Genomic DNA, 22689 nt, shown 5'->3' on the forward strand with positions numbered 1-22689 from the left:
AAAGGAAGTATAGAGGGAGAGCTAGATAGATAGCATTGCATTACATTACATTACATGGCAATGCAATGCACAGTTGCTGAAGTTGAACCAAAATGAGCTTGTCATCTGGCTTCTGCAACTTTTAACATGAAAAATCCAATGAGGAGAAGAAAAGCAAAGCCAAAGAGTCCATCCCAAAATCCGACAAACAAGCAAAATGAACAAAAAGCATTGAATTCAATTCTTTCTGATTTTAGAAACTGCATTAAAGAAGGGGTGCACCGGTCCTGGAGATACTGCAATACCAGGTCAATGCGTGGAGTGGACAGAGCAAGCTCTTTTTCCATCTCCCTGTTCTAAAAATCCATTTAATATATGGTCCCCAGATAGGGGACGTATCAGATATTAAACTGATAAGAACAGATACTACACTTGATCTTAGCCAAAAGGCCGAGAAGCGATAACCAGAATTGGTTTCCGACTACGGTGCCACCCAAGGATTCTGAAAAGTCCATTTGTGGAGATGGCCACCTGGACTCCCGTTAAGAAGACATGCTGTCAACCTCTAGATCCCTCACATGCCTGCACTTTTCGGCTTGCTGCTGCTGCAATCCACGCGTTTTAGATCTGCATAACTCCACCTCTTTTAGCACAGTACCCTCAACCCCCGGCTGTTCCCACCCGCCTCAACACCGTTGGAAGGGAGGAGAACCAATTAAGGCGGGGGGGGGGTGGAACGAGCAGCTGTCTACCCTTAGCAGGAGGGTTGCTGATTAATTACCTCTCCTGCTGCTGCTGCTGCTGGCTGTCCAGCAGCAGACTGAAGGTGGCTGCTGCTGTGCGCAGGTATATAAAGGCTCAGAGCCTATTATGACACGCGCAGCCAGCGTTCCATTGCCACATTCCGTCTACTGCAGGCGGGATACCTGGATGGCTGAATGTCACTGAGAAGCTCACAGAGACCGCCATAAGCAACAGTTTAAAAGAATGCCACAGACTAATCAACCAAACTTTTTGGGTTGGTTTCTCTTTTATAGTCTGCAGGCATTAAATGAAAGAAGTCAGTGTTCCAGCAGAGGGAGACAACGTTTCAGAAAAGGCATTGTAGCAAACCAAAAAAGAAATTTTAAGCGCAGCAGAGTAACCAGCTCACATACCTGTTAGCTCAGGTGAGTTTAAAAGGCTGCTGTTGATAACAAGGGCATTTGCTAAATAGATGGTGTGTGTGCAACAATATACTGAAAGGTCAATTATATTGTGCAGCTTATCTCACCACCTGTAGTTATTTAGGTGAAAGCTCCAAAATGCTTGCCTAATATGTCTGTTTATCCAAAAGGAAGTATAGAGGGAGAGCTAGATAGATAGCATTGCATTACATTACATTACATGGCAATGCAATGCACAGTTGCTGAAGTTGAACCAAAATGAGCTTGTCATCTGGCTTCTGCAACTTTTAACATGAAAAATCCAATGAGGAGAAGAAAAGCAAAGCCAAAGAGTCCATCCCAAAATCCGACAAACAAGCAAAATGAACAAAAAGCATTGAATTCAATTCTTTCTGATTTTAGAAACTGCATTAAAGAAGGGGTGCACCGGTCCTGGAGATACTGCAATACCAGGTCAATGCGTGGAGTGGACAGAGCAAGCTCTTTTTCCATCTCCCTGTTCTAAAAATTCATTTAATATATGGTCCCCAGATAGGGGACGTATCAGATATTAAACTGATAAGAACAGATACTACACTTGATCTTAGCCAAAAGGCCGAGAAGCGATAACCAGAATTGGTTTCCGACTACGGTGCCACCCAAGGATTCTGAAAAGTCCATTTGTGGAGATGGCCACCTGGACTCCCGTTAAGAAGACATGCTGTCAACCTCTAGATCCCTCACATGCCTGCACTTTTCGGCTTGCTGCTGCTGCAATCCACGCGTTTTAGATCTGCATAACTCCACCTCTTTTAGCACAGTACCCTCAACCCCCGGCTGTTCCCACCCGCCTTAACACCGTTGGAAGGGAGGAGAACCAATTAAGGCGGGGGGGGGTGGAACGAGCAGCTGTCTACCCTTAGCAGGAGGGTTGCTGATTAATTACCTCTCCTGCTGCTGCTGCTGCTGGCTGTCCAGCAGCAGACTGAAGGTGGCTGCTGCTGTGCGCAGGTATATAAAGGCTCAGAGCCTATTATGACACGCGCAGCCAGCGTTCCATTGCCACATTCCGTCTACTGCAGGCGGGATACCTGGATGGCTGAATGTCACTGAGAAGCTCACAGAGACCGCCATAAGCAACAGTTTAAAAGAATGCCACAGACTAATCAACCAAACTTTTTGGGTTGGTTTCTCTTTTATAGTCTGCAGGCATTAAATGAAAGAAGTCAGTGTTCCAGCAGAGGGAGACAACGTTTCAGAAAAGGCATTGTAGCAAACCAAAAAAGAAATTTTAAGCGCAGCAGAGTAACCAGCTCACATACCTGTTAGCTCAGGTGAGTTTAAAAGGCTGCTGTTGATAACAAGGGCATTTGCTAAATAGATGGTGTGTGTGCAACAATATACTGAAAGGTCAATTATATTGTGCAGCTTATCTCACCACCTGTAGTTATTTAGGTGAAAGCTCCAAAATGCTTGCCTAATATGTCTGTTTATCCAAAAGGAAGTATAGAGGGAGAGTTAGATAGATAGCATTGCATTACATTACATTATATGGCAATGCAATGCACAGTTGCTGAAGTTGAACCAAAATGAGCTTGTCATCTGGCTTCTGCAACTTTTAACATGAAAAATCCAATGAGGAGAAGAAAAGCAAAGCCAAAGAGTCCATCCCAAAATCCGACAAACAAGCAAAATGAACAAAAAGCATTGAATTCAATTCTTTCTGATTTTAGAAACTGCATTAAAGAAGGGGTGCACCGGTCCTGGAGATACTGCAATACCAGGTCAATGCGTGGAGTGGACAGAGCAAGCTCTTTTTCCATCTCCCTGTTCTAAAAATCCATTTAATATATGGTCCCCAGATAGGGGACGTATCAGATATTAAACTGATAAGAACAGATACTACACTTGATCTTAGCCAAAAGGCCGAGAAGCGATAACCAGAATTGGTTTCCGACTACGGTGCCACCGAAGGATTCTGAAAAGTCCATTTGTGGAGATGGCCACCTGGACTCCCGTTAAGAAGACATGCTGTCAACCTCTAGATCCCTCACATGCCTGCACTTTTTGGCTTGCTGCTGCTGCAATCCACGCGTTTTAGATCTGCATAACTCCACCTCTTTTAGCACAGTACCCTCAACCCCCGGCTGTTCCCACCCGCCTCAACACCGTTGGAAGGGAGGAGAACCAACTAAGGCGGTGGGGGGGGTGGAACGAGCAGCTGTCTACCCTTAGCAGGAGGGTTGCTGATTAATTACCTCTCCTGCTGCTGCTGCTGCTGGCTGTCCAGCAGCAGACTGAAGGTGGCTGCTGCTGTGCGCAGGTATATAAAGGCTCAGAGCCTATTATGACACGCGCAGCCAGCGTTCCATTGCCACATTCCGTCTACTGCAGGCGGGATTCCTGGATGGCTGAATGTCACTGAGAAGCTCACAGAGACCGCCATAAGCAACAGTTTAAAAGAATGCCACAGACTAATCAACCAAACTTTTTGGGTTGGTTTCTCTTTTATAGTCTGCAGGCATTAAATGAAAGAAGTCAGTGTTCCAGCAGAGGGAGACAACGTTTCAGAAAAGGCATTGTAGCAAACCAAAAAAGAAATTTTAAGCGCAGCAGAGTAACCAGCTCACATACCTGTTAGCTCAGGTGAGTTTAAAAGGCTGCTGTTGATAACAAGGGCATTTGCTAAATAGATGGTGTGTGTGCAACAATATACTGAAAGGTCAATTATATTGTGCAGCTTATCTCACCACCTGTAGTTATTTAGGTGAAAGCTCCAAAATGCTTGCCTAATATGTCTGTTTATCCAAAAGGAAGTATAGAGGGAGAGCTAGATAGATAGCATTGCATTACATTACATTACATGGCAATGCAATGCACAGTTGCTGAAGTTGAACCAATATGAGCTTGTCATCTGGCTTCTGCAACTTTTAACATGAAAAATCCAATGAGGAGAAGAAAAGCAAAGCCAAAGAGTCCATCCCAAAATCCGACAAACAAGCAAAATGAACAAAAAGCATTGAATTCAATTCTTTCTGATTTTAGAAACTGCATTAAAGAAGGGGTGCACCGGTCCTGGAGATACTGCAATACCAGGTCAATGCGTGGAGTGGACAGAGCAAGCTCTTTTTCCATCTCCCTGTTCTAAAAATCCATTTAATATATGGTCCCCAGATAGGGGACGTATCAGATATTAAACTGATAAGAACAGATACTACACTTGATCTTAGCCAAAAGGCCGAGAAGCGATAACCAGAATTGGTTTCCGACTACGGTGCCACCCAAGGATTCTGAAAAGTCCATTTGTGGAGATGGCCACCTGGACTCCCGTTAAGAAGACATGCTGTCAACCTCTAGATCCCTCACATGCCTGCACTTTTCGGCTTGCTGCTGCTGCAATCCACGCGTTTTAGATCTGCATAACTCCACCTCTTTTAGCACAGTACCCTCAACCCCCGGCTGTTCCCACCCGCCTCAACACCGTTGGAAGGGAGGAGAACCAATTAAGGCGGGGGGGGGTGGAACGAGCAGCTGTCTACCCTTAGCAGGAGGGTTGCTGATTAATTACCTCTCCTGCTGCTGCTGCTGCTGGCTGTCCAGCAGCAGACTGAAGGTGGCTGCTGCTGTGCGCAGGTATATAAAGGCTCAGAGCCTATTATGACACGCGCAGCCAGCGTTCCATTGCCACATTCCGTCTACTGCAGGCGGGATACCTGGATGGCTGAATGTCACTGAGAAGCTCACAGAGACCGCCATAAGCAACAGTTTAAAAGAATGCCACAGACTAATCAACCAAACTTTTTGGGTTGGTTTCTCTTTTATAGTCTGCAGGCATTAAATGAAAGAAGTCAGTGTTCCAGCAGAGGGAGACAACGTTTCAGAAAAGGCATTGTAGCAAACCAAAAAAGAAATTTTAAGCGCAGCAGAGTAACCAGCTCACATACCTGTTAGCTCAGGTGAGTTTAAAAGGCTGCTGTTGATAACAAGGGAATTTGCTAAATAGATGGTGTGTGTGCAACAATATACTGAAAGGTCAATTATATTGTGCAGCTTATCTCACCACCTGTAGTTATTTAGGTGAAAGCTCCAAAATGCTTGCCTAATATGTCTGTTTATCCAAAAGGAAGTATAGAGGGAGAGCTAGATAGATAGCATTGCATTACATTACATTACATGGCAATGCAATGCACAGTTGCTGAAGTTGAACCAAAATGAGCTTGTCATCTGGCTTCTGCAACTTTTAACATGAAAAATCCAATGAGGAGAAGAAAAGCAAAGCCAAAGAGTCCATCCCAAAATCCGACAAACAAGCAAAATGAACAAAAAGCATTGAATTCAATTCTTTCTGATTTTAGAAACTGCATTAAAGAAGGGGTGCACCGGTCCTGGAGATACTGCAAAACCAGGTCAATGCGTGGAGTGGACAGAGCAAGCTCTTTTTCCATCTCCCTGTTCTAAAAATCCATTTAATATATGGTCCCCAGATAGGGGACGTATCAGATATTAAACTGATAAGAACCGATACTACACTTGATCTTAGCCAAAAGGCCGAGAAGCGATAACCAGAATTGGTTTCCGACTACGGTGCCACCCAAGGATTCTGAAAAGTCCATTTGTGGAGATGGCCACCTGGACTCCCGTTAAGAAGACATGCTGTCAACCTCTAGATCCCTCACATGCCTGCACTTTTCGGCTTGCTGCTGCTGCAATCCACGCGTTTTAGATCTGCATAACTCCACCTCTTTTAGCACAGTACCCTCAACCCCCGGCTGTTCCCACCCGCCTCAACACCGTTGGAAGGGAGGAGAACCAATTAAGGCGGGGGGGGGGTGGAACGAGCAGCTGTCTGCCCTTAGCAGGAGGGTTGCTGATTAATTACCTCTCCTGCTGCTGCTGCTGCTGGCTGTCCAGCAGCAGACTGAAGGTGGCTGCTGCTGTGCGCAGGTATATAAAGGCTCAGAGCCTATTATGACACGCGCAGCCAGCGTTCCATTGCCACATTCCGTCTACTGCAGGCGGGATACCTGGATGGCTGAATGTCACTGAGAAGCTCACAGAGACCGCCATAAGCAACAGTTTAAAAGAATGCCACAGACTAATCAACCAAACTTTTTGGGTTGGTTTCTCTTTTATAGTCTGCAGGCATTAAATGAAAGAAGTCAGTGTTCCAGCAGAGGGAGACAACGTTTCAGAAAAGGCATTGTAGCAAACCAAAAAAGAAATTTTAAGCGCAGCAGAGTAACCAGCTCACATACCTGTTAGCTCAGGTGAGTTTAAAAGGCTGCTGTTGATAACAAGGGCATTTGCTAAATAGATGGTGTGTGTGCAACAATATACTGAAAGGTCAATTATATTGTGCAGCTTATCTCACCACCTGTAGTTATTTAGGTGAAAGCTCCAAAATGCTTGCCTAATATGTCTGTTTATCCAAAAGGAAGTATAGAGGGAGAGCTAGATAGATAGCATTGCATTACATTACATTACATGGCAATGCAATGCACAGTTGCTGAAGTTGAACCAAAATGAGCTTGTCATCTGGCTTCTGCAACTTTTAACATGAAAAATCCAATGAGGAGAAGAAAAGCAAAGCCAAAGAGTCCATCCCAAAATCCGACAAACAAGCAAAATGAACAAAAAGCATTGAATTCAATTCTTTCTGATTTTAGAAACTGCATTAAAGAAGGGGTGCACCGGTCCTGGAGATACTGCAATACCAGGTCAATGCGTGGAGTGGACAGAGCAAGCTCTTTTTCCATCTCCCTGTTCTAAAAATCCATTTAATATATGGTCCCCAGATAGGGGACGTATCAGATATTAAACTGATAAGAACAGATACTACACTTGATCTTAGCCAAAAGGCCGAGAAGCGATAACCAGAATTGGTTTCCGACTACGGTGCCACCCAAGGATTCTGAAAAGTCCATTTGTGGAGATGGCCACCTGGACTCCCGTTAAGAAGACATGCTGTCAACCTCTAGATCCCTCACATGCCTGCACTTTTCGGCTTGCTGCTGCTGCAATCCACGCGTTTTAGATCTGCATAACTCCACCTCTTTTAGCACAGTACCCTCAACCCCCGGCTGTTCCCACCCGCCTCAACACCGTTGGAAGGGAGGAGAACCAATTAAGGCGGGGGGGGGTGGAACGAGCAGCTGTCTACCCTTAGCAGGAGGGTTGCTGATTAATTACCTCTCCTGCTGCTGCTGCTGCTGGCTGTCCAGCAGCAGACTGAAGGTGGCTGCTGCTGTGCGCAGGTATATAAAGGCTCAGAGCCTATTATGACACGCGCAGCCAGCGTTCCATTGCCACATTCCGTCTACTGCAGGCGGGATACCTGGATGGCTGAATGTCACTGAGAAGCTCACAGAGACCGCCATAAGCAACAGTTTAAAAGAATGCCACAGACTAATCAACCAAACTTTTTGGGTTGGTTTCTCTTTTATAGTCTGCAGGCATTAAATGAAAGAAGTCAGTGTTCCAGCAGAGGGAGACAACGTTTCAGAAAAGGCATTGTAGCAAACCAAAAAATAAATTTTAAGCGCAGCAGAGTAACCAGCTCACATACCTGTTAGCTCAGGTGAGTTTAAAAGGCTGCTGTTGATAACAAGGGCATTTGCTAAATAGATGGTGTGTGTGCAACAATATACTGAAAGGTCAATTATATTGTGCAGCTTATCTCACCACCTGTAGTTATTTAGGTGAAAGCTCCAAAATGCTTGCCTAATATGTCTGTTTATCCAAAAGGAAGTATAGAGGGAGAGCTAGATAGATAGCATTGCATTACATTACATTACATGGCAATGCAATGCACAGTTGCTGAAGTTGAACCAAAATGAGCTTGTCATCTGGCTTCTGCAACTTTTAACATGAAAAATCCAATGAGGAGAAGAAAAGCAAAGCCAAAGAGTCCATCGCAAAATCCGACAAACAAGCAAAATGAACAAAAAGCATTGAATTCAATTCTTTCTGATTTTAGAAACTGCATTAAAGAAGGGGTGCACCGGTCCTGGAGATACTGCAATACCAGGTCAATGCGTGGAGTGGACAGAGCAAGCTCTTTTTCCATCTCCCTGTTCTAAAAATCCATTTAATATATGGTCCCCAGATAGGGGACGTATCAGATATTAAACTGATAAGAACAGATACTACACTTGATCTTAGCCAAAAGGCCGAGAAGCGATAACCAGAATTGGTTTCCGACTACGGTGCCACCCAAGGATTCTGAAAAGTCCATTTGTGGAGATGGCCACCTGGACTCCCGTTAAGAAGACATGCTGTCAACCTCTAGATCCCTCACATGCCTGCACTTTTCGGCTTGCTGCTGCTGCAATCCACGCGTTTTAGATCTGCATAACTCCACCTCTTTTAGCACAGTACCCTCAACCCCCGGCTGTTCCCACCCGCCTCAACACCGTTGGAAGGGAGGAGAACCAATTAAGGCGGGGGGGGGGTGGAACGAGCAGCTGTCTACCCTTAGCAGGAGGGTTGCTGATTAATTACCTCTCCTGCTGCTGCTGCTGGCTGTCCAGCAGCAGACTGAAGGTGGCTGCTGCTGTGCGCAGGTATATAAAGGCTCAGAGCCTATTATGACACGCGCAGCCAGCGTTCCATTGCCACATTCCGTCTACTGCAGGCGGGATACCTGGATGGCTGAATGTCACTGAGAAGCTCACAGAGACCGCCATAAGCAACAGTTTAAAAGAATGCCACAGACTAATCAACCAAACTTTTTGGTTTGGTTTCTCTTTTATAGTCTGCAGGCATTAAATGAAAGAAGTCAGTGTTCCAGCAGAGGGAGACAACGTTTCAGAAAAGGCATTGTAGCAAACCAAAAAAGAAATTTTAAGCGCAGCAGAGTAACCAGCTCACATACCTGTTAGCTCAGGTGAGTTTAAAAGGCTGCTGTTGATAACAAGGGCATTTGCTAAATAGATGGTGTGTGTGCAACAATATACTGAAAGGTCAATTATATTGTGCAGCTTATCTCACCACCTGTAGTTATTTAGGTGAAAGCTCCAAAATGCTTGCCTAATATGTCTGTTTATCCAAAAGGAAGTATAGAGGGAGAGCTAGATAGATAGCATTGCATTACATTACATTACATGGCAATGCAATGCACAGTTGCTGAAGTTGAACCAAAATGAGCTTGTCATCTCGCTTCTGCAACTTTTAACATGAAAAATCCAATGAGGAGAAGAAAAGCAAAGCCAAAGAGTCCATCCCAAAATCCGACAAACAAGCAAAATGAACAAAAAGCATTGAATTCAATTCTTTCTGATTTTAGAAACTGCATTAAAGAAGGGGTGCACCGGTCCTGGAGATACTGCAATACCAGGTCAATGCGTGGAGTGGACAGAGCAAGCTCTTTTTCCATCTCCCTGTTCTAAAAATCCATTTAATATATGGTCCCCAGATAGGGGACGTATCAGATATTAAACTGATAAGAACAGATACTACACTTGATCTTAGCCAAAAGGCCGAGAAGCGATAACCAGAATTGGTTTCCGACTACGGTGCCACCCAAGGATTCTGAAAAGTCCATTTGTGGAGATGGCCACCTGGACTCCCGTTAAGAAGACATGCTGTCAACCTCTAGATCCCTCACATGCCTGCACTTTTCGGCTTGCTGCTGCTGCAATCCACGCGTTTTAGATCTGCATAACTCCACCTCTTTTAGCACAGTACCCTCAACCCCCGGCTGTTCCCACCCGCCTCAACACCGTTGGAAGGGAGGAGAACCAATTAAGGCGGGGGGGGGGGGTGGAACGAGCAGCTGTCTACCCTTAGCAGGAGGGTTGCTGATTAATTACCTCTCCTGCTGCTGCTGCTGCTGGCTGTCCAGCAGCAGACTGAAGGTGGCTGCTGCTGTGCGCAGGTATATAAAGGCTCAGAGCCTATTATGACACGCGCAGCCAGCGTTCCATTGCCACATTCCGTCTACTGCAGGCGGGATACCTGGATGGCTGAATGTCACTGAGAAGCTCACAGAGACCGCCATAAGCAACAGTTTAAAAGAATGCCACAGACTAATCAACCAAACTTTTTGGGTTGGTTTCTCTTTTATAGTCTGCAGGCATTAAATGAAAGAAGTCAGTGTTCCAGCAGAGGGAGACAACGTTTCAGAAAAGGCATTGTAGCAAACCAAAAAAGAAATTTTAAGCGCAGCAGAGTAACCAGCTCACATACCTGTTAGCTCAGGTGAGTTTAAAAGGCTGCTGTTGATAACAAGGGCATTTGCTAAATAGATGGTGTGTGTGCAACAATATACTGAAAGGTCAATTATATTGTGCAGCTTATCTCACCACCTGTAGTTATTTAGGTGAAAGCTCCAAAATGCTTGCCTAATATGTCTGTTTATCCAAAAGGAAGTATAGAGGGAGAGCTAGATAGATAGCATTGCATTACATTACATTACATGGCAATGCAATGCACAGTTGCTGAAGTTGAACCAAAATGAGCTTGTCATCTGGCTTCTGCAACTTTTAACATGAAAAATCCAATGAGGAGAAGAAAAGCAAAGCCAAAGAGTCCATCCCAAAATCCGACAAACAAGCAAAATGAACAAAAAGCATTGAATTCAATTCTTTCTGATTTTAGAAACTGCATTAAAGAAGGGGTGCACCGGTCCTGGAGATACTGCAATACCAGGTCAATGCGTGGAGTGGACAGAGCAAGCTCTTTTTCCATCTCCCTGTTCTAAAAATCCATTTAATATATGGTCCCCAGATAGGGGACGTATCAGATATTAAACTGATAAGAACAGATACTACACTTGATCTTAGCCAAAAGGCCGAGAAGCGATAACCAGAATTGGTTTCCGACTACGGTGCCACCCAAGGATTCTGAAAAGTCCATTTGTGGAGATGGCCACCTGGACTCCCGTTAAGAAGACATGCTGTCAACCTCTAGATCCCTCACATGCCTGCACTTTTCGGCTTGCTGCTGCTGCAATCCACGCGTTTTAGATCTGCATAACTCCACCTCTTTTAGCACAGTACCCTCAACCCCCGGCTGTTCCCACCCGCCTCAACACCGTTGGAAGGGAGGAGAACCAATTAAGGCGGGGGGGGGGTGGAACGAGCAGCTGTCTACCCTTAGCAGGAGGGTTGCTGATTAATTACCTCTCCTGCTGCTGCTGCTGCTGGCTGTCCAGCAGCAGACTGAAGGTGGCTGCTGCTGTGCGCAGGTATATAAAGGCTCAGAGCCTATTATGACACGCGCAGCCAGCGTTCCATTGCCACATTCCGTCTACTGCAGGCGGGATACCTGGATGGCTGAATGTCACTGAGAAGCTCACAGAGACCGCCATAAGCAACAGTTTAAAAGAATGCCACAGACTAATCAACCAAACTTTTTGGGTTGGTTTCTCTTTTATAGTCTGCAGGCATTAAATGAAAGAAGTCAGTGTTCCAGCAGAGGGAGACAACGTTTCAGAAAAGGCATTGTAGCAAACCAAAAAAGAAATTTTAAGCGCAGCAGAGTAACCAGCTCACATACCTGTTAGCTCAGGTGAGTTTAAAAGGCTGCTGTTGATAACAAGGGCATTTGCTAAATAGATGGTGTGTGTGCAACAATATACTGAAAGGTCAATTATATTGTGCAGCTTATCTCACCACCTGTAGTTATTTAGGTGAAAGCTCCAAAATGCTTGCCTAATATGTCTGTTTATCCAAAAGGAAGTATAGAGGGAGAGCTAGATAGATAGCATTGCATTACATTACATTACATGGCAATGCAATGCACAGTTGCTGAAGTTGAACCAAAATGAGCTTGTCATCTGGCTTCTGCAACTTTTAACATGAAAAATCCAATGAGGAGAAGAAAAGCAAAGCCAAAGAGTCCATCCCAAAATCCGACAAACAAGCAAAATGAACAAAAAGCATTGAATTCAATTCTTTCTGATTTTAGAAACTGCATTAAAGAAGGGGTGCACCGGTCCTGGAGATACTGCAATACCAGGTCAATGCGTGGAGTGGACAGAGCAAGCTCTTTTTCCATCTCCCTGTTCTAAAAATCCATTTAATATATGGTCCCCAGATAGGGGACGTATCAGATATTAAACTGATAAGAACAGATACTACACTTGATCTTAGCCAAAAGGCCGAGAAGCGATAACCAGAATTGGTTTCCGACTACGGTGCCACCCAAGGATTCTGAAAAGTCCATTTGTGGAGATGGCCACCTGGACTCCCGTTAAGAAGACATGCTGTCAACCTCTAGATCCCTCACATGCCTGCACTTTTCGGCTTGCTGCTGCTGCAATCCACGCGTTTTAGATCTGCATAACTCCACCTCTTTTAGCACAGTACCCTCAACCCCCGGCTGTTCCCACCCGCCTCAACACCGTTGGAAGGGAGGAGAACCAATTAAGGCGGGGGGGGGGGGGGTGGAACGAGCAGCTGTCTACCCTTAGCAGGAGGGTTGCTAATTAATTACCTCTCCTGCTGCTGCTGCTGCTGGCTGTCCAGCAGCAGACTGAAGGTGGCTGCTGCTGTGCGCAGGTATATAAAGGCTCAGAGCCTATTATGACACGCGCAGCCAGCGTTCCATTGCCACATTCCGTCTACTGCAGGCGGGATACCTGGATGGCTGAATGTCACTGAGAAGCTCACAGAGACCGCCATAAGCAACAGTTTAAAAGAATGCCACAGACTAATCAACCAAACTTTTTGGGTTGGTTTCTCTTTTATAGTCTGCAGGCATTAAATGAAAGAAGTCAGTGTTCCAGCAGAGGGAGACAACGTTTCAGAAAAGGCATTGTAGCAAACCAAAAAAGAAATTTTAAGCGCAGCAGAGTAACCAGCTCACATACCTGTTAGCTCAGGTGAGTTTAAAAGGCTGCTGTTGATAACAAGGGCATTTGCTAAATAGATGGTGTGTGTGCAACAATATACTGAAAGGTCAATTATATTGTGCAGCTTATCTCACCACCTGTAGTTATTTAGGTGAAAGCTCCAAAATGCTTGCCTAATATGTCTGTTTATCCAAAAGGAAGTATAGAGGGAGAGCTAGATAGATAGCATTGCATTACATTACATTACATGGCAATGCAATGCACAGTTGCTGAAGTTGAACCAAAATGAGCTTGTCATCTGGCTTCTGCAACTTTTAACATGAAAAATCCAATGAGGAGAAGAAAAGCAAAGCCAAAGAGTCCATCCCAAAATCCGACAAACAAGCAAAATGAACAAAAAGCATTGAATTCAATTCTTTCTGATTTTAGAAACTGCATTAAAGAAGGGGTGCACCGGTCCTGGAGATACTGCAATACCAGGTCAATGCGTGGAGTGGACAGAGCAAGCTCTTTTTCCATCTCCCTATTCTAAAAATCCATTTAATATATGGTCCCCAGATAGGGGACGTATCAGATATTAAACTGATAAGAACAGATACTACACTTGATCTTAGCCAAAAGGCCGAGAAGCGATAACCAGAATTGGTTTCCGACTACGGTGCCACCCAAGGATTCTGAAAAGTCCATTTGTGGAGATGGCCACCTGGACTCCCGTTAAGAAGACATGCTGTCAACCTCTAGATCCCTCACATGCCTGCACTTTTCGGCTTGCTGCTGCTGCAATCCACGCGTTTTAGATCTGCATAACTCCACCTCTTTTAGCACAGTACCCTCAACCCCCGGCTGTTCCCACCCGCCTCAACACCGTTGGAAGGGAGGAGAACCAATTAAGGCGGGGGGGGGGTGGAACGAGCAGCTGTCTACCCTTAGCAGGAGGGTTGCTGATTAATTACCTCTCCTGCTGCTGCTGCTGCTGGCTGTCCAGCAGCAGACTGAAGGTGGCTGCTGCTGTGCGCAGGTATATAAAGGCTCAGAGCCTATTATGACACGCGCAGCCAGCGTTCCATTGCCACATTCCGTCTACTGCAGGCGGGATACCTGGATGGCTGAATGTCACTGAGAAGCTCACAGAGACCGCCATAAGCAACAGTTTAAAAGAATGCCACAGACTAATCAACCAAACTTTTTGGGTTGGTTTCTCTTTTATAGTCTGCAGGCATTAAATGAAAGAAGTCAGTGTTCCAGCAGAGGGAGACAACGTTTCAGAAAAGGCATTGTAGCAAACCAAAAAAGAAATTTTAAGCGCAGCAGAGTAACCAGCTCACATACCTGTTAGCTCAGGTGAGTTTAAAAGGCTGCTGTTGATAACAAGGGCATTTGCTAAATAGATGGTGTGTGTGCAACAATATACTGAAAGGTCAATTATATTGTGCAGCTTATCTCACCACCTGTAGTTATTTAGGTGAAAGCTCCAAAATGCTTGCCTAATATGTCTGTTTATCCAAAAGGAAGTATAGAGGGAGAGCTAGATAGATAGCATTGCATTACATTACATTACATGGCAATGCAATGCACAGTTGCTGAAGTTGAACCAAAATGAGCTTGTCATCTGGCTTCTGCAACTTTTAACATGAAAAATCCAATGAGGAGAAGAAAAGCAAAGCCAAAGAGTCCATCCCAAAATCCGACAAACAAGCAAAATGAACAAAAAGCATTGAATTCAATTCTTTCTGATTTTAGAAACTGCATTAAAGAAGGGGTGCACCGGTCCTGGAGATACTGCAATACCAGGTCAATGCGTGGAGTGGACAGAGCAAGCTCTTTTTCCATCTCCCTGTTCTAAAAATCCATTTAATATATGGTCCCCAGATAGGGGACGTATCAGATATTAAACTGATAAGAACAGATACTACACTTGATCTTAGCCAAAAGGCCGAGAAGCGATAACCAGAATTGGTTTCCGACTACGGTGCCACCCAAGGATTCTGAAAAGTCCATTTGTGGAGATGGCCACCTGGACTCCCGTTAAGAAGACATGCTGTCAACCTCTAGATCCCTCACATGCCTGCACTTTTCGGCTTGCTGCTGCTGCAATCCACGCGTTTTAGATCTGCATAACTCCACCTCTTTTAGCACAGTACCCTCAACCCCCGGCTGTTCCCACCCGCCTCAACACCGTTGGAAGGGAGGAGAACCAATTAAGGCGGGGGGGGGGTGGAACGAGCAGCTGTCTACCCTTAGCAGGAGGGTTGCTGATTAATTACCTCTCCTGCTGCTGCTGCTGCTGGCTGTCCAGCAGCAGACTGAAGGTGGCTGCTGCTGTGCGCAGGTATATAAAGGCTCAGAGCCTATTATGACACGCGCAGCCAGCGTTCCATTGCCACATTCCGTCTACTGCAGGCGGGATACCTGGATGGCTGAATGTCACTGAGAAGCTCACAGAGACCGCCATAAGCAACAGTTTAAAAGAATGCCACAGACTAATCAACCAAACTTTTTGGGTTGGTTTCTCTTTTATAGTCTGCAGGCATTAAATGAAAGAAGTCAGTGTTCCAGCAGAGGGAGACAACGTTTCAGAAAAGGCATTGTAGCAAACCAAAAAAGAAATTTTAAGCGCAGCAGAGTAACCAGCTCACATACCTGTTAGCTCAGGTGAGTTTAAAAGGCTGCTGTTGATAACAAGGGCATTTGCTAAATAGATGGTGTGTGTGCAACAATATACTGAAAGGTCAATTATATTGTGCAGCTTATCTCACCACCTGTAGTTATTTAGGTGAAAGCTCCAAAATGCTTGCCTAATATGTCTGTTTATCCAAAAGGAAGTATAGAGGGAGAGCTAGATAGATAGCATTGCATTACATTACATTACATGGCAATGCAATGCACAGTTGCTGAAGTTGAACCAAAATGAGCTTGTCATCTGGCTTCTGCAACTTTTAACATGAAAAATCCAATGAGGAGAAGAAAAGCAAAGCCAAAGAGTCCATCCCAAAATCCGACAAACAAGCAAAATGAACAAAAAGCATTGAATTCAATTCTTTCTGATTTTAGAAACTGCATTAAAGAAGGGGTGCACCGGTCCTGGAGATACTGCAATACCAGGTCAATGCGTGGAGTGGACAGAGCAAGCTCTTTTTCCATCTCCCTGTTCTAAAAATCCATTTAATATATGGTCCCCAGATAGGGGACGTATCAGATATTAAACTGATAAGAACAGATACTACACTTGATCTTAGCCAAAAGGCCGAGAAGCGATAACCAGAATTGGTTTCCGACTACGGTGCCACCCAAGGATTCTGAAAAGTCCATTTGTGGAGATGGCCACCTGGACTCCCGTTAAGAAGACATGCTGTCAACCTCTAGATCCCTCACATGCCTGCACTTTTCGGCTTGCTGCTGCTGCAATCCACGCGTTTTAGATCTGCATAACTCCACCTCTTTTAGCACAGTACCCTCAACCCCCGGCTGTTCCCACCCGCCTCAACACCGTTGGAAGGGAGGAGAACCAATTAAGGCGGGGGGGGGTGGAACGAGCAGCTGTCTACCCTTAGCAGGAGGGTTGCTGATTAATTACCTCTCCTGCTGCTGCTGCTGCTGGCTGTCCAGCAGCAGACTGAAGGTGGCTGCTGCTGTGCGCAGGTATATAAAGGCTCAGAGCCTATTATGACACGCGCAGCCAGCGTTCCATTGCCACATTCCGTCTACTGCAGGCGGGATACCTGGATGGCTGAATGTCACTGAGAAGCTCACAGAGACCGCCATAAGCAACAGTTTAAAAGAATGCCACAGACTAATCAACCAAACTTTTTGGGTTGGTTTCTCTTTTATAGTCTGCAGGCATTAAATGAAAGAAGTCAGTGTTCCAGCAGAGGGAGACAACGTTTCAGAAAAGGCATTGTAGCAAACCAAAAAAGAAATTTTAAGCGCAGCAGAGTAACCAGCTCACATACCTGTTAGCTCAGGTGAGTTTAAAAGGCTGCTGTTGATAACAAGGGCATTTGCTAAATAGATGGTGTGTGTGCAACAATATACTGAAAGGTCAATTATATTGTGCAGCTTATCTCACCACCTGTAGTTATTTAGGTGAAAGCTCCAAAATGCTTGCCTAATATGTCTGTTTATCCAAAAGGAAGTATAGAGGGAGAGCTAGATAGATAGCATTGCATTACATTACATTACATGGCAATGCAATGCACAGTTGCTGAAGTTGAACCAAAATGAGCTTGTCATCTGGCTTCTGCAACTTTTAACATGAAAAATCCAATGAGGAGAAGAAAAGCAAAGCCAAAGAGTCCATCCCAAAATCCGACAAACAAGCAAAATGAACAAAAAGCATTGAATTCAATTCTTTCTGATTTTAGAAACTGCATTAAAGAAGGGGTGCACCGGTCCTGGAGATACTGCAATACCAGGTCAATGCGTGGAGTGGACAGAGCAAGCTCTTTTTCCATCTCCCTGTTCTAAAAATCCATTTAATATATGGTCCCCAGATAGGGGACGTATCAGATATTAAACTGATAAGAACAGATTTTTTGATTGAATATATCTTTTATTGGCACAAAAAATAAGTTAACAGACAGTGTACAGTGCCGCAGCCCAGTACACACAGAATTCTACATCATATTTACATAGCATGAGGATACGACGCACTAACTAGACACATCACACCCCTATGCTACACAAAACACTCAATCTGAAAGAAAAAGCATGTCAATCAATACAGTACGACGAATCGTGATAAGGGATGGGGATTGGGAAAAAGGGGATGGGGAGGGGAAAATCACAGGCCCGAAGGTTTATTGAAAGACAAGACACATAAGGGGAGAGGGGGAGGAGGGGTTTAGCCCTCATCCTCGTCCTCCGGACCGTCCACGATGGAATAGTCTCTGAGCAGGCTGTGGATCAGCCTGCGGCAGTCCTGGATGGACATCCTCTCCCTCCTCAAGATGAGCCGGTTCCTGGCGACCCAAACTGCATCCTTGAAGCAGTTCATAAGGCGCCAAGCCTCCTGGATGGCTCCGACGGTATGAACCCCAGGGAAGAGTCCGTAAAGCACAGAATGGTGCGATAGGCTCGCCCTGGGGACAGAGTTCCTCAGGTCGTCCTCAAGGGCAGTCAACAGGCGCTGTGCAAATCCGCAGTCCCAAAAAGTGTGCAAAGATGTTTCCTCCACGAAGGGGCACCTTGGGCAGTACCTGGTCTTGCACAGGTTCCGGGCATGCATGAATGACCGGACGGGCAGTCCGCCCTGAATCGCCATCCACGACAAGTCCTTGTGCCCGTTGGTCAGCCTGTCAGACGACACATTTGTCCACACAGTCTCCAGCGTGTCCTGGTGAAGTCCTGTGATGTTCTCCACGTCATCCTTGGCTCTGATGAGCTTGTGGATAGTTTTGGGCTTCCACAAGTCGGGCTTGAGTCCCTCCAGTTGATGTTCCCCCACAAATCGAACGACGTCTCCGTAGAACCATGGCGTCGTCCAGTTGTAGGGGAAGGAGCTGTCCCACTTGTCCCAGCCGAGTCGCCTCCAAAAAGGAAGCAGGAAGAAGCGAGACATGGACCTGCCCGCGGAGCCATTCTTGACTTGCAAAGTCCGGCGGACACAATCACACACAAAAGAGGATCGCAGGAGGGTGGGGATATCTGGAACGCCCTTCCCACCCTTGCGAGGCTCCTTGTACATGACGGCCCGCCTGACTCTGTCCATCTTGGATCCCCAGACAAAGTGAAACACTGTCCTGGTAATGGCCCTGCACACAGTGACGTGTGGGGGCCAGGCCTGCGCCGTGTACTGCAAGACGGGCAGGACCTCATTACGCAGGACGAGTGCCTTACCCTCACAAGTGAGGTGTCTGAGGCTCCAGAGTCCGATCCGTTGCTTCACTTTGGCCAAGCGTTCTTGCCAGGACTTGAGGGCCGCTCCTTCCTTCCCGAACCAGACTCCCAGCACCTTGAGGAAATCCGGTTGAATGTTGAAGGGGAAGGGGGCGGAGGAGGCCGGCTGCCAATCCCCGAAGAGCATGGCTTCCGACTTCCTGCAGTTGACTTTGGCCCCTAAAGCCCGGCCGAACCTCTCACACGTCTGGACGAGGGCGTCGACTGAACCACGATCAGCGCAGAAGACGGTGACGTCGTCCATGTAGAGCGAGCACTTGACCACGTGTCGTCCCGGACCCGGTGCGGTGATCCCTCTGATCTCTCCATTCTGCCGGATAGCCTCTGCGAAGAGTTCTATAACACAAACAAAAAGAAGAGGTGATAGAGAGCAGCCTTGTCTGACCCCAGAGAGGACAGGGAAGGGGTCAGTCTTCCAGCCGTTCACCAACACCGAGCTGTGGATATCAAAATACATCAGACGGACATACGAACAAAACATGTTACCCAAACCTAACCGGTGCAGAGCTCGGCCCATGAACTCGTGGGAAACCCGGTCGAAGGCCTTCTCCTGATCCAAGGAGACCAGGGCCGCGTGTGCGCGGCGGACCTTGATGTACTCGACCGTGTCCCGCACGAGAGCGAGGCTGTCTGCGATGCGACGTCCAGGGATGCCGCAGGTCTGGTCCGGGTGGATGATCCGTCCGATGACCGTCTTAAGTCGTGTCGCCATCGTCTTGGCCAGGATCTTGTAGTCCACGTTGAGCAGAGTGATGGGACGCCAATTTCTCAGGTCGCACCTCTCTCCCTTCCGCTTGTACAGGATCGTGACCATTCCTTCCCTCAAAGATGGAGGCATTCTACCCTCCACCACCATCTCCTCGTACAGATCCAACAGGTCCGGACAGATGAGGTCTCCCAGCGCTACATAGAGCTCCGCTGGAAGACCATCACTGCCCGGGGTCCTGCCGGTCCTAAAGGATTTAGCGGCAGAGAGCAATTCGCCCACCATCAGAGGTTTGTCCAAGGCTGCCGTGCCTGCAGGATCAAGATGGTTAGTGATACCTGACAGGAACTTATCAGCAGCGTCGGGGTCGGTAGTCTTGTGGGAGTAGAGTTCGCTGTAGAAGTCGCTGACGACCCTCATCACGTCCTCCTTCCCACGTCGCATGTTTCCGCTCTCGTCTCGCAGCTCGTTCAGGGGCGTGTGACCGGCATGAAGTTTCCTGAAAAAGAATGAGTTACATTTCTCACCCTTCTCCAGATTCTCCACTTTGGAACGGAAGACGATTCGCTTGGACTCCTCCTCAAAGTGCCTTTTCAGGCTCTTCTTGGTCTCCTCCAGCTCCTCCCTCACGTCCCAGCCGCAGTGAAGAAGGTCCTGCAGCGACCGCAGCTCGCGCTGCAGCCCTCTGAAGTCCCTCCTCTTCTCACACGCCTGTTGTCGACCCTTGGCCTGAAAGAAACAGCGAAACTCAAGTTTAACATATTCCCACCAATCAGAGACTGTTTGGAAGCTACCCTTGTAGGACTGCCACATTGCGTAGGCTGCTCTCAGCTCCTCCACGACTTCATCCTGAGCCAGCAGAGCACAATTCAGCTTCCAGGAGCCGGGGCCGGACGGAAAACCGTCGCCGAGGACACCTTGTAAGTGAATGGCTCTGTGGTCGGAGAAGAAGCAGGGGACCATCGAGTGCCTACTCTGCCTGACTGCCCGAGAGGTGAACACAAAGTCAATCCTGGAGCGAAGTGAGCCATCGGGTCGGCTCCACGAATAGTTTGTGGAGCCTCTCCCCATGGAGCCCACCACGTCCTGAAGAGAGGCCTCGGTTACCATCTCGATGAGCAGCTTGGACGTGATGTCCAACTTGGCAGATGTGCCAGAACTACGACCATCCTCCTCGATGGGGCAGTTGAAATCCCCGGCCATCACTAAGGTCCTGGTGGTGGCAAGCTGAAGCCGCAGGGTCTGGAAAAGCTCCAAACGCTCATTCTTCAGTGGGGACGCATACACGTTGATGAACCTGACAGGTTCTCCCGCCCAGTTGCCATCTACAACAAGAGCCCTGCCGCAGATGAGCTCCTGGACGGACTCAAGCGTGAATGCGCCCCCCCTGATCAGAATTGCGACCCCCGCAGACTTGCAGTCACCCCCACCAGACCAGTAGGATGGACCGTGGGACCACTCCCTGGCCAGATGTTTGAAGGACCTAGAGGAGGGAAGGGAACATTCCTGCAACATATAAACATCACACAACTGGGAAGTAAGGAAGGCATAAATAGTCTGACGTCTGAACTTGTCCTTGATGCTCCTGACATTAATGGAAAATAAGTTAATATTAGCCATCATGTAGGGAAAAAAGAAAAAGTTAGCGCAGGCAATACACCTTAGTTACCACTCCGGTCGGGTGGTCCCTCGTCGGTGTTGACTGCTGGTGACGGGATCACCAGCAGGCCCTCTTCCTCCATCTGGTCAAGCAGCGCGGCCTCGATCTCGGCGACCACCAGTTCCTCCTCTTCTGGCTCGGCCACCAGGGTCTCAACCATGTGCTCCATCTCTTCTGGCTCAGGGAGGGTATCCTCCTTTTCGCCTACGAAATCCAGAATCTTCTTTTTGGAGGATTCAGTAGCAGGGCTGTCCTCCACCTTCCTCTTTCCCCGGGTTGGAACTGGGGAGACAAGAAGGGGAAAATCCTCCTCGGAATAGATAGCGGCGGGTGGAGGAAAGGTTAATTCCACCGCTACCATGGTCTGGGGAGGGAGAGTGGCTGCCGGGGCAGGGGAAAGGACACCTGCTGAGGAGTAGGGGAAGGAGGAAGAGGAAGTGGAATCCTCAGCAGGGGTGGCCGGGGTGGGGGGGGATTGGACGGGGGTGGCAGGGGGAGGGATCGAGAGAGGGGTGACAGAACTCTTACCCTCCTTTGACTTTTTCTTCTGCTTCGGAGCTGCTGGGACCGTCGCTGGGGCTTTGGCCACCGACTCCTTGACCGCTTTGGCCTTGGTCGTCTCAGCCTTGGCCGCTGGGGCCTTGGTCGTCGCGTCCTTGACCTTCACAGGCCTGGTCGTCGGGGCCTTGTCCTCCGGAGCTGGGGTCGTCGCAACCACCGATGCCCAGGATCTCTCACGCTTGGGGCAATCCTTGTACAGATGAGCCGCCAGCCCACACAGGTTGCAGGACGTCTTCTTCGGGCAGTCCTTCGAGCTGTGTCCTGTCACTCGACAAATCCTGCAGGCATCCTCCTTGCAGTCCTTCATCTCGTGGCCGTTCTTGCCGCATCTCCTGCAGTTCCGCGGCATGTCCGGGTAATAGATGAGGCCGTAGGAGTTGCCCAGGGAGAATGTCGGGGGCAGGTGCCGAAGTCCGTCTGAGTACGCCAGGTCCCTGTGAAGTCTAACGGTCACCGACCACTTACCTGTCCAGAAGCCGAGTCCATTCAGGATGTGAGAGGGTTCCTTCACAACCAAACAGAAGCGTCTCAGGAAGGTACAGATGTCTTGGCCTGGGGTGTGCGGGTTGCGCATGGAGACCGTGATCCTCCTTTCGTCCCTCTGGATAGGGCAGCTACCTGTAAAGGCAGAGAAAGAATTATCCGGTCCTTTTGCGCTTACCATTTCCCAGAACCTCCTGCAGGTGTTCACAGTGGCGAAGGTGACGAAGAAGATCCCCGTCAAGAAGGTCTGGATGCTGAGGGTGTCCGACCTGGAGAAGCCTCGATCCAGCAGCATCTTCTGGCAGAACACGTCCGAGGACATATCCGGCACCCTCCCATCCACTTCCTTCAGCTTCAGGGCCACCGTCTGCCGCATCCATGGCTCCAGGGCTGGAGCTTCGTGGCGGCGCTTCTGGGGTCCCTTCTGCTGGCCAGTCGTGGAGGCAGAGTCCTTGGGGTCAGAATA

General features: G+C 47.6%; 14 non-coding genes across 14 annotated transcripts; all 14 read right to left on the minus strand.

Annotated features, from left to right (window-relative positions):
* Window positions 1–250: 250 nt before the first annotated feature.
* Window positions 251–441, minus strand: LOC141194811 (U2 spliceosomal RNA). Its single transcript, XR_012267430.1, has one exon. It is a non-coding gene; the product is annotated as a U2 spliceosomal RNA (small nuclear RNA).
* A 1120-nt stretch (window positions 442–1561) lies between these two features.
* LOC141196576 (U2 spliceosomal RNA) lies at window positions 1562–1752 on the minus strand. Its single transcript, XR_012268977.1, has one exon. It is a non-coding gene; the product is annotated as a U2 spliceosomal RNA (small nuclear RNA).
* A 1119-nt stretch (window positions 1753–2871) lies between these two features.
* On the minus strand, window positions 2872–3062 carry LOC141194812 (U2 spliceosomal RNA). The gene has a single exon (XR_012267431.1). It is a non-coding gene; the product is annotated as a U2 spliceosomal RNA (small nuclear RNA).
* Window positions 3063–4183: 1121 nt separating this feature from the next.
* LOC141194813 (U2 spliceosomal RNA) lies at window positions 4184–4374 on the minus strand. The gene has a single exon (XR_012267432.1). It is a non-coding gene; the product is annotated as a U2 spliceosomal RNA (small nuclear RNA).
* Window positions 4375–5493: 1119 nt separating this feature from the next.
* LOC141196102 (U2 spliceosomal RNA) lies at window positions 5494–5684 on the minus strand. The gene has a single exon (XR_012268668.1). It is a non-coding gene; the product is annotated as a U2 spliceosomal RNA (small nuclear RNA).
* A 1120-nt stretch (window positions 5685–6804) lies between these two features.
* On the minus strand, window positions 6805–6995 carry LOC141194815 (U2 spliceosomal RNA). Its single transcript, XR_012267433.1, has one exon. It is a non-coding gene; the product is annotated as a U2 spliceosomal RNA (small nuclear RNA).
* Window positions 6996–8114: 1119 nt separating this feature from the next.
* LOC141194816 (U2 spliceosomal RNA) lies at window positions 8115–8305 on the minus strand. Its single transcript, XR_012267434.1, has one exon. It is a non-coding gene; the product is annotated as a U2 spliceosomal RNA (small nuclear RNA).
* Window positions 8306–9422: 1117 nt separating this feature from the next.
* On the minus strand, window positions 9423–9613 carry LOC141194817 (U2 spliceosomal RNA). Its single transcript, XR_012267435.1, has one exon. It is a non-coding gene; the product is annotated as a U2 spliceosomal RNA (small nuclear RNA).
* Window positions 9614–10735: 1122 nt separating this feature from the next.
* Window positions 10736–10926, minus strand: LOC141194818 (U2 spliceosomal RNA). The gene has a single exon (XR_012267436.1). It is a non-coding gene; the product is annotated as a U2 spliceosomal RNA (small nuclear RNA).
* A 1120-nt stretch (window positions 10927–12046) lies between these two features.
* On the minus strand, window positions 12047–12237 carry LOC141194819 (U2 spliceosomal RNA). Its single transcript, XR_012267438.1, has one exon. It is a non-coding gene; the product is annotated as a U2 spliceosomal RNA (small nuclear RNA).
* Window positions 12238–13361: 1124 nt separating this feature from the next.
* Window positions 13362–13552, minus strand: LOC141195709 (U2 spliceosomal RNA). The gene has a single exon (XR_012268287.1). It is a non-coding gene; the product is annotated as a U2 spliceosomal RNA (small nuclear RNA).
* A 1120-nt stretch (window positions 13553–14672) lies between these two features.
* LOC141194821 (U2 spliceosomal RNA) lies at window positions 14673–14863 on the minus strand. The gene has a single exon (XR_012267440.1). It is a non-coding gene; the product is annotated as a U2 spliceosomal RNA (small nuclear RNA).
* Window positions 14864–15983: 1120 nt separating this feature from the next.
* On the minus strand, window positions 15984–16174 carry LOC141194822 (U2 spliceosomal RNA). Its single transcript, XR_012267441.1, has one exon. It is a non-coding gene; the product is annotated as a U2 spliceosomal RNA (small nuclear RNA).
* Window positions 16175–17293: 1119 nt separating this feature from the next.
* On the minus strand, window positions 17294–17486 carry LOC141196236 (U2 spliceosomal RNA). The gene has a single exon (XR_012268799.1). It is a non-coding gene; the product is annotated as a U2 spliceosomal RNA (small nuclear RNA).
* Window positions 17487–22689: the final 5203 nt, after the last annotated feature.

Source organism: Phyllobates terribilis, unplaced genomic scaffold (genome assembly GCF_046119375.1).
Source record: "Phyllobates terribilis strain yellow unplaced genomic scaffold, ASM4611937v1 Scaffold_74__1_contigs__length_7073193, whole genome shotgun sequence".
Taxonomy (NCBI): domain Eukaryota; kingdom Metazoa; phylum Chordata; class Amphibia; order Anura; family Dendrobatidae; genus Phyllobates; species Phyllobates terribilis.